The sequence below is a fragment of the Ambystoma mexicanum genome, chromosome 1q (assembly GCF_040938575.1).
Source record: "Ambystoma mexicanum isolate Mex_15411 chromosome 1q, UKY_AmexF1_1, whole genome shotgun sequence".
NCBI classification, from domain to species: Eukaryota; Metazoa; Chordata; class Amphibia; order Caudata; family Ambystomatidae; genus Ambystoma; species Ambystoma mexicanum.
Genome location: NC_090922.1, coordinates 1324370902 through 1324382977, shown reverse-complemented (window position 1 = coordinate 1324382977; position 12076 = coordinate 1324370902).

Here is a 12076-nt window from a genome sequence, read left to right as displayed (position 1 = left end):
CCCTGTTTTATTTGGTGGCTGCGACACCCCATGCCTTAATCTGGTGGTTGTCTGCAAGAGCAAAATTCCTCAAAATCTCCTCTGCCAAAAGACTTAGGGTTACCGGTGGTTCAGCCATGGGGTACACATCTGTGGATTCCCACGGGTGTCCTCTTTTCGGAAATGCATAGGATTCCTTGTTTTCCTTGGTGGCTGCAACACCCCAGGCCCAAATCTGTAGGTTGTCCACAAGAGCAAAACTCTTCAAAATCTGCTCTGCCGAAAGACTTGGGGTTACCAGTGGTTTAGCCTTTTCCCTTTGCACCCAGGTAGGTGCACCCACAAATGTGAGGTACCGTTTTTTGTTGGGACATCTGTGGAAATGAGTGAAGGTAGGACATGTTGTGTTGGTGGCGTGTTTCAGTGAGTGGGTAGATTGAAATGTCTGAAAATGTGGTTTTCTTGGGCAAATTTCGGAATTTGTCTGGGATTGTGGGTAATCAATTTTGGGGCGATTCGCACCAATCACAACTCAGTGGATTCCCATGGGTGTCCTCTTTTCAGAAATGCATGGGGTTCCCTGATTTCCTTGGTGTCTGCGACACCACTGGCCCAAACCTGTAGGTTGTCCAAAAGAGCAACATTTCTCAAAATCTCCTCTGCCGAAAGACTTGGGGTTACCAGTGGTTTAGCCTTTTCCCTTTGGCGCCAAGGTAGGTGCACCCACAGATATGAGGTACAGTTTCCATTGGGACACCCGTGGAAACGCGGGATGATAGGACATGTGTTGTTGGCAGCGAGTTTCGGTAGGTGGGCAGAGTGAAATGTCCGACAATTGTGTTTTTTTCGCCCGATTTCAGACATTGCCAGGGTTTGTGGGTAATACATTCTGAGGCGATTCGCGCAAGTCAGACCTCTGTGGATTCCCCCGACTGTCTTCTTTTCTGAAATGCATGGGGTTCCCTGTTTTATTTGGTGGCTGCAACACCCCATGCCCAAATCTGTAGGTTGTCCGCAGGAGCAAAATTCCTCAAAATCTCCTCTGCCGAAAGACTTAGGGTTACCAGAGGTTTAGCCTTTTTCCTTTGCGCTCAGGTAGGTGCACCCACACATGTGAGGTACTGTTTTCTTTGGGACACATGTGGGAATGCGGGAAGGTAGGACATGTGTTATTGCCGGCGTGTTTTGGTGGGTACGCAGAGTGAAATGTCTGAAAATTGTGGGTTTTTTGTTTGCCAAATTTTGGACTTTGGCTAGGATTGTGGGTAATATATTCTGGGGAGATTCACGCAAATCGGGTGACCTCTTTTTGGAAAAGCATGGGGTTCCCTGTTTTCCTTTGTGGCTGCGACACCACAGGCCCAAATCTGTAGGTTGCCCGCAAGAACAAATTTCCTCAAAATCTCCTCTGCCGAAAGACTTGGGGTTACCAGTGGTTTAGCCTTTTTCCTTTGCGTCCTGGTAGGTTCACCCACACATGTAAGGTACCCTTTCCGTCGAGGCACCTGTGGAAACCCGGAAAAGTAGGACATGTGTTGTTGGGGGGGTGTTACTGTGGGTGGGCAGAGTGAAAAGACTGTGAGGTACCCTCTCCATTGGGACACCAGTGGGAACACGGGAAGGTAGGATAGGTGTTATGTTTGCAGGGTTTTCATAAAGTTTCGACCTATTTGCTGCTGCACTTTGTCACACAACCCTTTCATTTCCCAAACGTGACCTACATTTAGTCGCTGCTTTAGGCACTATACACTTTTGAAACCTGCAAAAGTCACCTACACTTCAATAGGTCTGCCTGAGCTCTTTCAAAAAATGTATGCTTGCCCGTCTTCACCACATTTGTTTTCCTTATTTAAACATGCCAATGTACATCTGTTTTGGGTGTAAGCATAAACATCCTGTGTACCATGGCTCAGTTTTTGGCTTGTGGTATTGCTTGTTTTGTGAAACATTACGAAAAATGTGTGATTTCCTAACTGGAAACTTCGGGGGAATGTACCAGAGCTTTTTTTTTCTCAAAATTTTCAGAAGCCATTGCCTTACCGGGCCAACCATGTCCACCACATACCTTTTTTTCTGTCAATTTCCCGATTTGTCTCCAAACTAAGGAATTTTTCCCTAAATAGTATTTGCCTGACCTGCAGAAATCACCCCTTCCTAAACTTGTAATTTTGTCTTTAGAAATGTATGCCTTTCTGTATTCACATTCAGCTTTTCTACCCTTCTCCTCAATTCCTCAAGGCCAAAATTGCTTACCTCTCACAAAACGGCTGGTCCCCATATGAAAATATATTGTTTTGGTTTCCACTCATCCAGTTCTTGAAAGCCTGGAAAATGGGGAATTCAGCACAATAAACCACGTGTTCCTAGCACTTACAAGGAAAAAAACACAGGCTTCTGTGTACATCATTGGGGCTTTTTAAAGCCATTTTTATTTTCAAACACCTGTGCAGGCAGTTTTTGCCTTGAATGTTTAAAAATCCTGTTTTCCACGTCACAGGATTCTTTGATTTCTCCTTCTTGGGTGAATTACATTGCTTCTGGTCCATTGATAATGACAGGGAGAGACCTTTCCCCATGTTTTATTTTATTTTACATGAACAAAAAGAAAAAGCCTGCTGTTTTTGTTGCAGTGTTTAAATGCTTGCCTCTCATGTGAAATAAAAGCAAAAGCCAGGCCGTTTTTTTGGTTACAGTGTTTAACTTCTGGCCACTCATGTGGCAGGGAAAGCAAAACAGGGCCATTTTTGGATGCAGTGTTTAAATGCTGCTGTTCAGGTGAAAGGGACTTCTGTTTGGGGCCTTTAAATGTACCCACACTGTCTCTGCAGTACAATTGTGCCTGTCTGATGGATGACCATAATGTAATCAGGGGGTGTGAATACGGGGGCATCAATTAAGGAAGGCTGAAACTCCAACTTCAAATAATAAACAACTAACTTCAAAGAGACTAATAAAACAACTCTGGTCACAGACTGGCCCAGAGTGGGAAATGGCAGATGGCATGGAGGAAGTGACGCTCCTATTTGAACATATGAAGTTTCCATTTGTTTAAAAGGACTATAATCATGTAGGCCTTTCTTCAGTGACAATAAGTCATACTGATTGCATGTATGTATCATTTTTTTAGGCAATTTCCAGGCAGGTTTGCTGATGTGAAATTCATCCACCTATGAAACAAAATCATCATTGAATTCACCAAACCATCATGCACCACCACTGTACCGATCCCCTCTCAATCGCTGTGCGACTCACTCTCTCTCCATTTTTACACCACAGCTCTCAAAATAACAAACACTCTAACCAACAAACTAGCTCTCCTACACCCACCAGGCAACCCACCCCCCCATACCGACCAGCCCACCGCCTGCGACCACTACCCAACCAACGTTCGACTCCTTTAGTCCAATATCACCCGACCAATTTCTCAAACTTCTCTCTGCCCGCAAACCATCCTGCTCTCCGCTAGACCCCTGCCCGGCCACAACCCTCAAAGAAATTTTTGCTTCTACCTGTGCAGGAGAAAACGCAAGATCCATCATAAATGACTCCCTTTCCTCGGGAATTTTTCCTGACACATTCAAAACAGTTCATGTCAAACCTCTAATAAACAAAACCTCCCTTGACACTCTCAAGCCCAAAAACTACCGCCCCATCTCAAACACCAGGTTCCTTGCTAAACTCATCGACCGGACCGCCTACTCCCAGCTGAATGCCTTTGTCAAAGCCAACAATCTCCTAGACCTCGCGCAAATAGTTTTCAGAGCCTGTCACGGAAATGAAACCACTGTAATCTCAATCTGGGATGACCTTAAAAGCACGGCAGACTCCGTGGGATGCGCCGCATTAATCCTTCTTGACCTATCTGCCGCCTTCGACACAATCAATCACGCAATCCTCCTTGACCGCCTCCACTCCCTAGGAATTCGTGGAACCGCTCTCAAATGGATAGCATCCTTCCTCAAAAATAGGAACCAAATAACCCTACTCTCCAACTATTCCTCCCAAGCCCGACCAGTCGACATGGGAGTCCCACAAGGAGCATGCCTATCAGCCCTCCTGTTCAATCTCTACATGGTGACCCTCCCACGAATAATTTGTTTACACAACATCCTGTGTTACAACTACGCTGATGACACTCAACTAATTCTAAAATTCCTGAACTCAAAACCCAACTGCCGACCTGACCTCGCCTCCTGACTCCTCGACATAGAGCTCTGGATGACCACAAACCACCTCTTGCTAAACCCCTCCAAAACCGAAATCATGTTATGTGGCAACACCAAACTTCTTCCACACCCACTACCCTGGTAATCCGCCATGGGCAACTCACCGACCCCATCTAATTCAGTAAAAAACCTTACACCCTAGACTCTGACCTAACACTCTTGCGCCAAGTCAACAATGTCTCAAAGTCCTGCCACTACCACCTTAAAACACTTAGGTGCATTTTTCCATACCTCTCCTTTCCCAACAGACTGTCCGCGGTCCAATCAATTGTTATATCAAGACTGTACTACTCCAACCCCCTCTACCTCGGAGTCCACGCTTACCAACTGACTAAATTACAAAGAGCACAAAACGCTGCAGCCAAACTGCTACTAGCGCTCGGCCCGAGAGACCACATCTCCCTAGCCTTCAAAACTCTGCATTGGCTTCCCGTTGCCCGAAGGGTGACCTTCAAAACATTAGGCATTTCTCACTGAGCACTGCATAAATCTGGACCTCAATATCTGCAAGACAAATTAAAACCCTATCACCCTCCACGTACTCTAAGATCAATCTCAGCCGGCCTCCTAGTCATACCTAAAACAAACTCAGTCAGGTTAGGTGGATCATCTTTCTCAACCATGGCCCCATGCTGTGGAACGCACTCCCACCCCACATCCGACGCACGGAAGACCTCATGTCCTTCCGCAAACTACTGAAAACTTGGCTCTTCCCCTAAGACCGACCCCGAACTAAAACTAACTTAATCTGGATAACAGCATCTCAATGACTTTACCAAATACTAGATCATAAATAGCAACACAGCATCTTGATCCAAACGAGAAATTGAAAACTAATTAACTTCTATTGGTTAGCTAAAATGAACAAACAAATAGAATGAGTAAAAAAAGAATCAAACCTGCGAAGAAGATAACATTGAATATGTTGTACGAGAACAGCAAAGTGGCTGAAATTAAGGAAATTGGCAAAATAAATGTAATGGACAAGAGGAACAATGTGGACGTAATGATAAAATGGATAACAACAATTCGACTAAACAAAAATACTAGATCTTAAATAACTTAAAACAAAAAACAAAACAACTTCAAGATCCAAGCGAGAATTCGACAACTAATAACTGCTAGTGTAAACTAAAAGGACAATAAGAATAAAATGAGTAAAGCAGATCAAAGGAGAAAAGTGAAAAAGAATAAATTGTACGAAAGCAGTGAAGCAGTTGAAATTAATGAAATGGGTGTAATGACTGCAATGAATGAAAGGAACAAAACAGATGAAATGAATAAAGTGAAGAGGAGGGAAAATTAAAACAGGAGATGGATGACTACACAAAGAGATGACATGGAATGTATAAGTGCATAGTATAAATAGAAAGTACAGAATAGACGATTTGAGTACATGAGATGGGTATAGTGCATGGGACAGATGTAGAACACGTAACAGATAGAGTGCGCATGACAAGTGAGATGCATTGAACCGATAAGGCAGGGTGAATGAATGAAGTGAGTGAAGCGGACGAAGTCGTTCAAGTGGATGAAGCGGATAGAGCGGATGAGTGCGTAGAGCGGATGAGTGCGTTGAACGGATGAGTGCGTTGAACGGATGAGTGCATTGAGCAGATGAGTGCATTGGGCAGATTAGTGTGTAGAGTGGATGAGTGCGTAGAACGGATGAGTGCGTAGAGTGGTTGAGTGCGTAGAGTGGATGGGTGCATAGAGGGGATTAATGCGTAGAGCGGATGAGTGCGTAGAGGTGATGAGTGCGTAGAGCGGATGAGTGCCTAGAGCGGATGACTGCTTAGAGTGGATGAAGCGCATAGAGCGGATGAGTGCGTAGAGCGGATGAGTGCGTAGAGCGGATGAGTGCGTTGAACGGATGAGTGCGTTGAGCAGATGAGTGCGTTGGGCAGATTAGTGTTTAGAGTGGATGAGTGCGTAGAACGGATGAGTGCGTAGAGTGGTTGAGTGCGTAGAGTGGATGGGTGCATAGAGCGGATTAGTGCGTAGAGCGGATGAGTGCGTAGAGGTGATGAGTGCGTAGAGCGGATGAGTGCATAGAGCGGATGAGTGCGTAGAGTGGATGAGTGTGTAGAGCGGATGAGTGCTGAGTGGATGAGTGCATTGAGCGGATGAGGGCGTTGAGCGGATGAGTTGCATAGAGGTGATGACTTGCGTAGAGGTGATGAGTTGCATAGAGGTGATGAGTGCGTAGAGGTGATGAGTGCATAGAGGGGATGAGTGCATAGAGGTGATGGGATGTGGTGAGTAGAGGGGATGAGTGTGTAGAGGGGATGAGTGCTCAGAGGGGATGAAAGCGTAGAGGCAATGAGTGCATAGAGGTGATGAGTGTGTAGAGGTGATGAGTGCGTAGAGCGGATGAGTGGGCAGAGCTGATGAGTGGGTAGAGCGGACGAGGGGGTAGAGCGGATGAGTACATGGAGCAGATGATTGCGTGGAGCCGATGAGTGCGTAGAGCGGATGAGAGCGCAAAACGAATGAAGCATGGAGCAGATAAGAGCATGGAACAGATAAGAGTGTGGTGCAGATGCAGGTTGTGGTGCGGATGTAGGTTGTGTGAGTGGATAATAGAATGGAGCGGATATACAGTGTTGTGATGATTTAGGGTGTAGAACCAATGTAGGGCGTGATGGGCCTGACCAGATGTAGGGTGTTGAGTGCATGTAGGGTGCAGTGGTATTGAGCCAATGTAAGGTGCTGTACGGATGTAGATTATGGTGTGGGTGCGGAGCGGGTGTAGAATGTAGAGCGGGTGTAGAGTGCAGAGCGGGTGTAGAGTGCGGATCTGTGTAGAGCGTGGAGCGGATATCGAGTGTCGAGCAAATGGACGATATATATGTGCGGGACGGAATGATTTGAGTGCATGGAACATTTGAAAGAGCATGGCAATGAACGGTTTTTCGAGTGCTTGAAATGGTCGTAATGCATTGAACGTGTAGGGTGCGGTAGTATTGAGCCAATGTAAGGTGATGTACGGATGTAGATTATGGTGCAGGTGCGGAGCGGGCGTAGAGTGCGGAGCGGGTGTAGAGTGTGGAGCGGGTGTAGAGTGCGGAGCTGTGAAGAGCGCAGAGCGGATATCGAGTGTCGAGCAAACGGGCGATATATTTGCAGGATGGAATGATTTGAGTGCATGGAACATTTGAAAGAACATGGCAGTGAACGTTTTTTCGAGTGCTTGAAACGGTCGTAATGCATTGAATGGTCAGAGTACATGGAACGGATGGAGTACTTGGTACTATTGGAGTGGGCCAAATCTCAAACACCTAAGGTAAACCACCATATCACATCTCCACGATTACTCTCTTCTTTACACCACCACTCAACTAGAACACAGCGATACTATGACACCATTCGGTATAGCTGTTCTCATACCATCATCTGCCTCATACTCCCCATCACCATAATTAAACACTGCTGGCTATACACCCTCCAGCCTAGGCATTCTCCTCAGGCCTAACACAGCCAGAATCGGTCTGGATAAAAAGCTGCCAGAACGAACACATAATCTTGATCTCTCAACCACTACATCTACTGCTAGAAAGCAGCTATCACACGAATGCCACACCAGCTGCACACATATCTGGTGCTCACATGCACCCTTTGACTCTCTCTATTCTCTCTACTGATTAGAACTTCGATTCCCGAGGGCGTTCAACCTACCAGCGCCTTGAGACTATACCAATGGTACATGAGGTGCTATATAAATGCAAAATAACATAACATAACATAACAGTAATGGCCATATTAAATGGTTTTCTGGCTGATCTGAAAATGTTCCAAATTTGGGAGTTGGAAAATGGGTGGAGGATGAAATTAAGAATATGGGAAATCCATTGCATGTTCATAACTTTTATGCATTCTGTGAAAATGGCAGAAAATGGTCACATGGCCGTGCAACATGGTGCGGGCCTGGCTATCATCTTATTTAATTCCCCGTGATTAGCTGAATCAGTAAATATGTATATAATGGCAGTTATTTGTAAAATGATTAAGTTTTGCTACATAACTGAACAGATGGCAATTACAAATGGGAATTGTAATATGTCTGCTCCAGACTCCTAAGCCAATCTGTTGGAGGGGGCATGGTATGCCAGAGGTCTGTGGATTACTACGAGCTCTCCCATTCAGCTGCCAATGGCCCAACAACCCTTTCCCCAGAACAAACAGAAGACTCAGCCAAGGGCAGGTTTAGATCTGTCGTTTATTACAAAAGCTGACATGGATCATACAGGACATTCACAGATCTCCAGAATCTCCAATTCCAAAAGACGTGTCTCCCCTTTTTAATGCAGAATTGTGGCATCACGTGGGACCTCTCCAAAAAACGATCCCTCATGTTTATTTGGTGCTTGTAGTTGCAGACCCTGTAGATATTCCGTAAACATCTTACTCTACAAGTCCTTCCATGTCAGGTGGCTGGTCTGCCCCATCCCTAAGAAACCTATCTATTACATTGTTGCAGGGTCACAGGATTACCATTGGCCCGTGCCCTCCTGCCATCGACCCCTGGATTTCTGGTTTCACTTCTTGTCTTAGTTGCTGAGAACTGTTTGTCTCCCTACCATGGGTGAACACCATTGTGTAGCTCAGCTGCATCACATGTTTGTAGACCACAAAATTGAGCTCTTCGGGTCTGCAATTATGAAGATGTATTCTGCTTTTCTGCAACTGGCCCCTTGTCCTTTGAGTTTTGGAATGTGCTGTTTATCTTTGACCTTGGCTGTGAGCTTTGGCCTTCCTGCTCTGTGCAGCATGGTTCTGCTTCCCTCGTCTCTTGTCCTATGGCTTGAGGCCTTCTGTGATTTTCATTAGACTTATACTCTGATTTCTACACACTTATATAGTGCTATATTTCCCATAGGTAAGTCATGCTTGGTCCTACCAGACTCCTTATGCAATCCTGTAGGTCCATAGGGTTAGTTGCCATAAGCATCTGCAAGCTTGTTCTGCATCTTTTCGTTGCCTTGCGTTCAGCGTTTCTGCACTCGGCTAATGAGGAAAATAATAAACATTTTGGCAACATTTATATGTATCTGTCCTCTATCTTCAGAACTGTGTATGGGTGAGCTCTGTGTATACATGTGTATGTTTGTGTAAGCTGTGCATGATTGCGAGTGTACTTCATGACTGATGCAGCTATGTCGTAGTGCCACTAAAGATATCAGCACAGTGGTTTCTCAGCATTTAGTCAACATTGTCCATAATGGCATTTGGATCCATCACCACTGTTGAAGCACCTGTATCCATAAGGACATTCACTGGTTAAGGTTGGAATGGCTGTCTGAGAGAATATCTCTCTGCATACGTGTCACTGGTGCTATTCGAATAATGAGTGACTTTGTGCGTTTTGTACCCTTCGGGCCGTCATGTTCATAGGGGCATGGGGATGCATTCCTGGGACCCTCTCTTCAAAAGTGGTGTTTGACATTTCAGTGCGAATTTCGTAACATCTCATTTTAATACATAAAAATATCTATGATCTCAATACCCCAGCCTGGTTCTTGGCTAAGTGTGGCACGGGGGGCAGGGGAATCCTTGAACACATTATATGTTGTTCAGACAGGGCTAAGTGAACTTAATATTACAGAAATAACAGTATTTATTGTGGCACTTTAACTGGTGGGGACAAGGTCCTTCCTGTGTTAATATTGGTCCTCAATAGATATTGTTACAAAGTGGGGGCACGGTAGCCGAGAATCAGCCTGTTGTTCTGAGTCAGGACAAGTGCATGGTATAGCAGGCCAATAATTTTTGCGTAAAATCGCTAGGTGTTTGGTGGGTTATTCATGTTTTGTTAAAGTACCACTTTGGTTTCACGTCTGAGAATCAGATGACTATTGAGGAACAGGGAACAAAATTACCAAAAGTAATCCAAAAGTAATTTGATTTGACCAGATATTTAATTTAGAAATTGTAGACATTTACTGACTTCAAAAAACAAGATTGTGTTGCGGTAGAAAGTGTTTACAAATTTGTACAAAAAAGTGACTTTTAAGCAAGAGTGCTGTAGAAATCGAATAGGCAATACATCATCTCTTCTCAAAGTTGTTCATTCTGGGTAAATGGGCATAGATGGATGCTGGCACCTGGGAGGACAGAATTATTCAGGAAGTTACAGCAGTAACCATTGATATTTGGCTGGAGAGGAGTCTGTTACACAAAAAGTTATAACAATTCTACATGACCCAAAATATTAAGGAAGAGCAGATTCAAATGGTACAGCTCACAACTTATTCATACTTTAATTTAGAATTAGCTGAAGAGAAAAATAAAGAAGCCAGTTTGCTGGATACAACTGGGGATCTTAAAGAGACCAAGAAATCATTACAGAAATTAGAAGAACAATTACAAAACAGCTGGGAATGCAACTTTCAGCCGTGCATGATGCACAAAATCAGTATATGGAGGATGTGTGCACACTCCAAGCACGCTCCACTCCAAGACAAATGATCAAACTGCTTACAGTAGGATGTTGTTAGATGAAATTGTAGCTTTTAAACAACCCATAAATTAACTAAAAGCCGAAAATAGCAGATTATAAAAGGGATTGATTGCCAAGGCGAATTTGATCAGATGCACCAAGACATAGGCAGTTTGAAAAAGCAAAACAGGCAAGTGATCAGGGCAAAACACCTCCTGAACCAGGAGGTAAATCATTTGAAGATAGGGGTAGGAAATGATCAGTCAGGTTCTCAGGAATGAGCAAAATTAAGGAACACAATGCACAACTTTAAGAGCAGTTGAGGCAAGCAGAAAATGACTTAGTACAGACAGTGCATTGCCGAAAAACTCAGGAACAGGAAATGTGCGCATATCATACAAAATTCTCAGAGAGAATATGAGGCACTTCAGGATGAAGCACATAAAAAAAACAGACCGACTAGTGTCTCAGGGTACTGTCTTTGATGCCAGCCAGGCCTTGGTGTCAGAATTAAAAAGTAGACTCTGAATGTATCCAAGAAATTAGGACTGATAGAAACAAAAGTGAAACATTCATTAATGAAACACAAAAATACAAACAGGCTATGAGGTACCCTGACCAATCTGAGTATGAGACAGGGCATTCTGATAAAAGAGATGCCCTCCCTTCAGGGACCTCAGCTCAATTTTCCACAATCTCCGATGTGCAAACTGGAACAGACCTCATTTCTACCACTTACCAAGACAGACAGAAGGCACGGTGGCCGGAACAATGTGTCCTGGGAGACCAAATATATTGGGAATATTTATGATCTGGAAGACTCTTGTGATGAAAGAATCAGGGAGTTGGATTTTCAGAAAATGAAACTACAAAAAGACCAACAAGCCGGCTTCTCTGAGAGACAGGAAGAAATATTTCAGCCTAGGAAGGCCATTTTCAAAAACTCCCTACATTCAGGCGAATAGAGGGAGTTTCCCAGCTTACTTGGACGGAGGGAGATTACACTCCTGAGTCCATCTGAGGAAGAGACTGAATACCATTCTCCCCCAAAAGATGATCTTAGGGGATGTGAACCTGAGAGTGCACGGCGGTCCAGGGGAGAGGAATTCAGGCCCTGTGATTCTGGGAGATCTTCCCGATTTCATAGAAAAAGGGAGCGGCTAGGGGACACAGAATAATGTTTCAACAGCAGCTCTGAGTGAGATAAAGAATAGACTCAATTGCAAAGGCACAACAGGATAGCCAAACAAAGAAAGGGTTTTGTAAAAGACCTAATCAGGCAAATCAAAGTCATAAAGAGTGTTTTGACCCCATGCCACAAGAATGCAAAGTGTTTGGTATGGGAGCACTTATAACTTTGTGAACAAATGATTACATCATTTGAGAATAATAATTACATCAATTGCATTGAATCTGTAAAATTGACATTTTA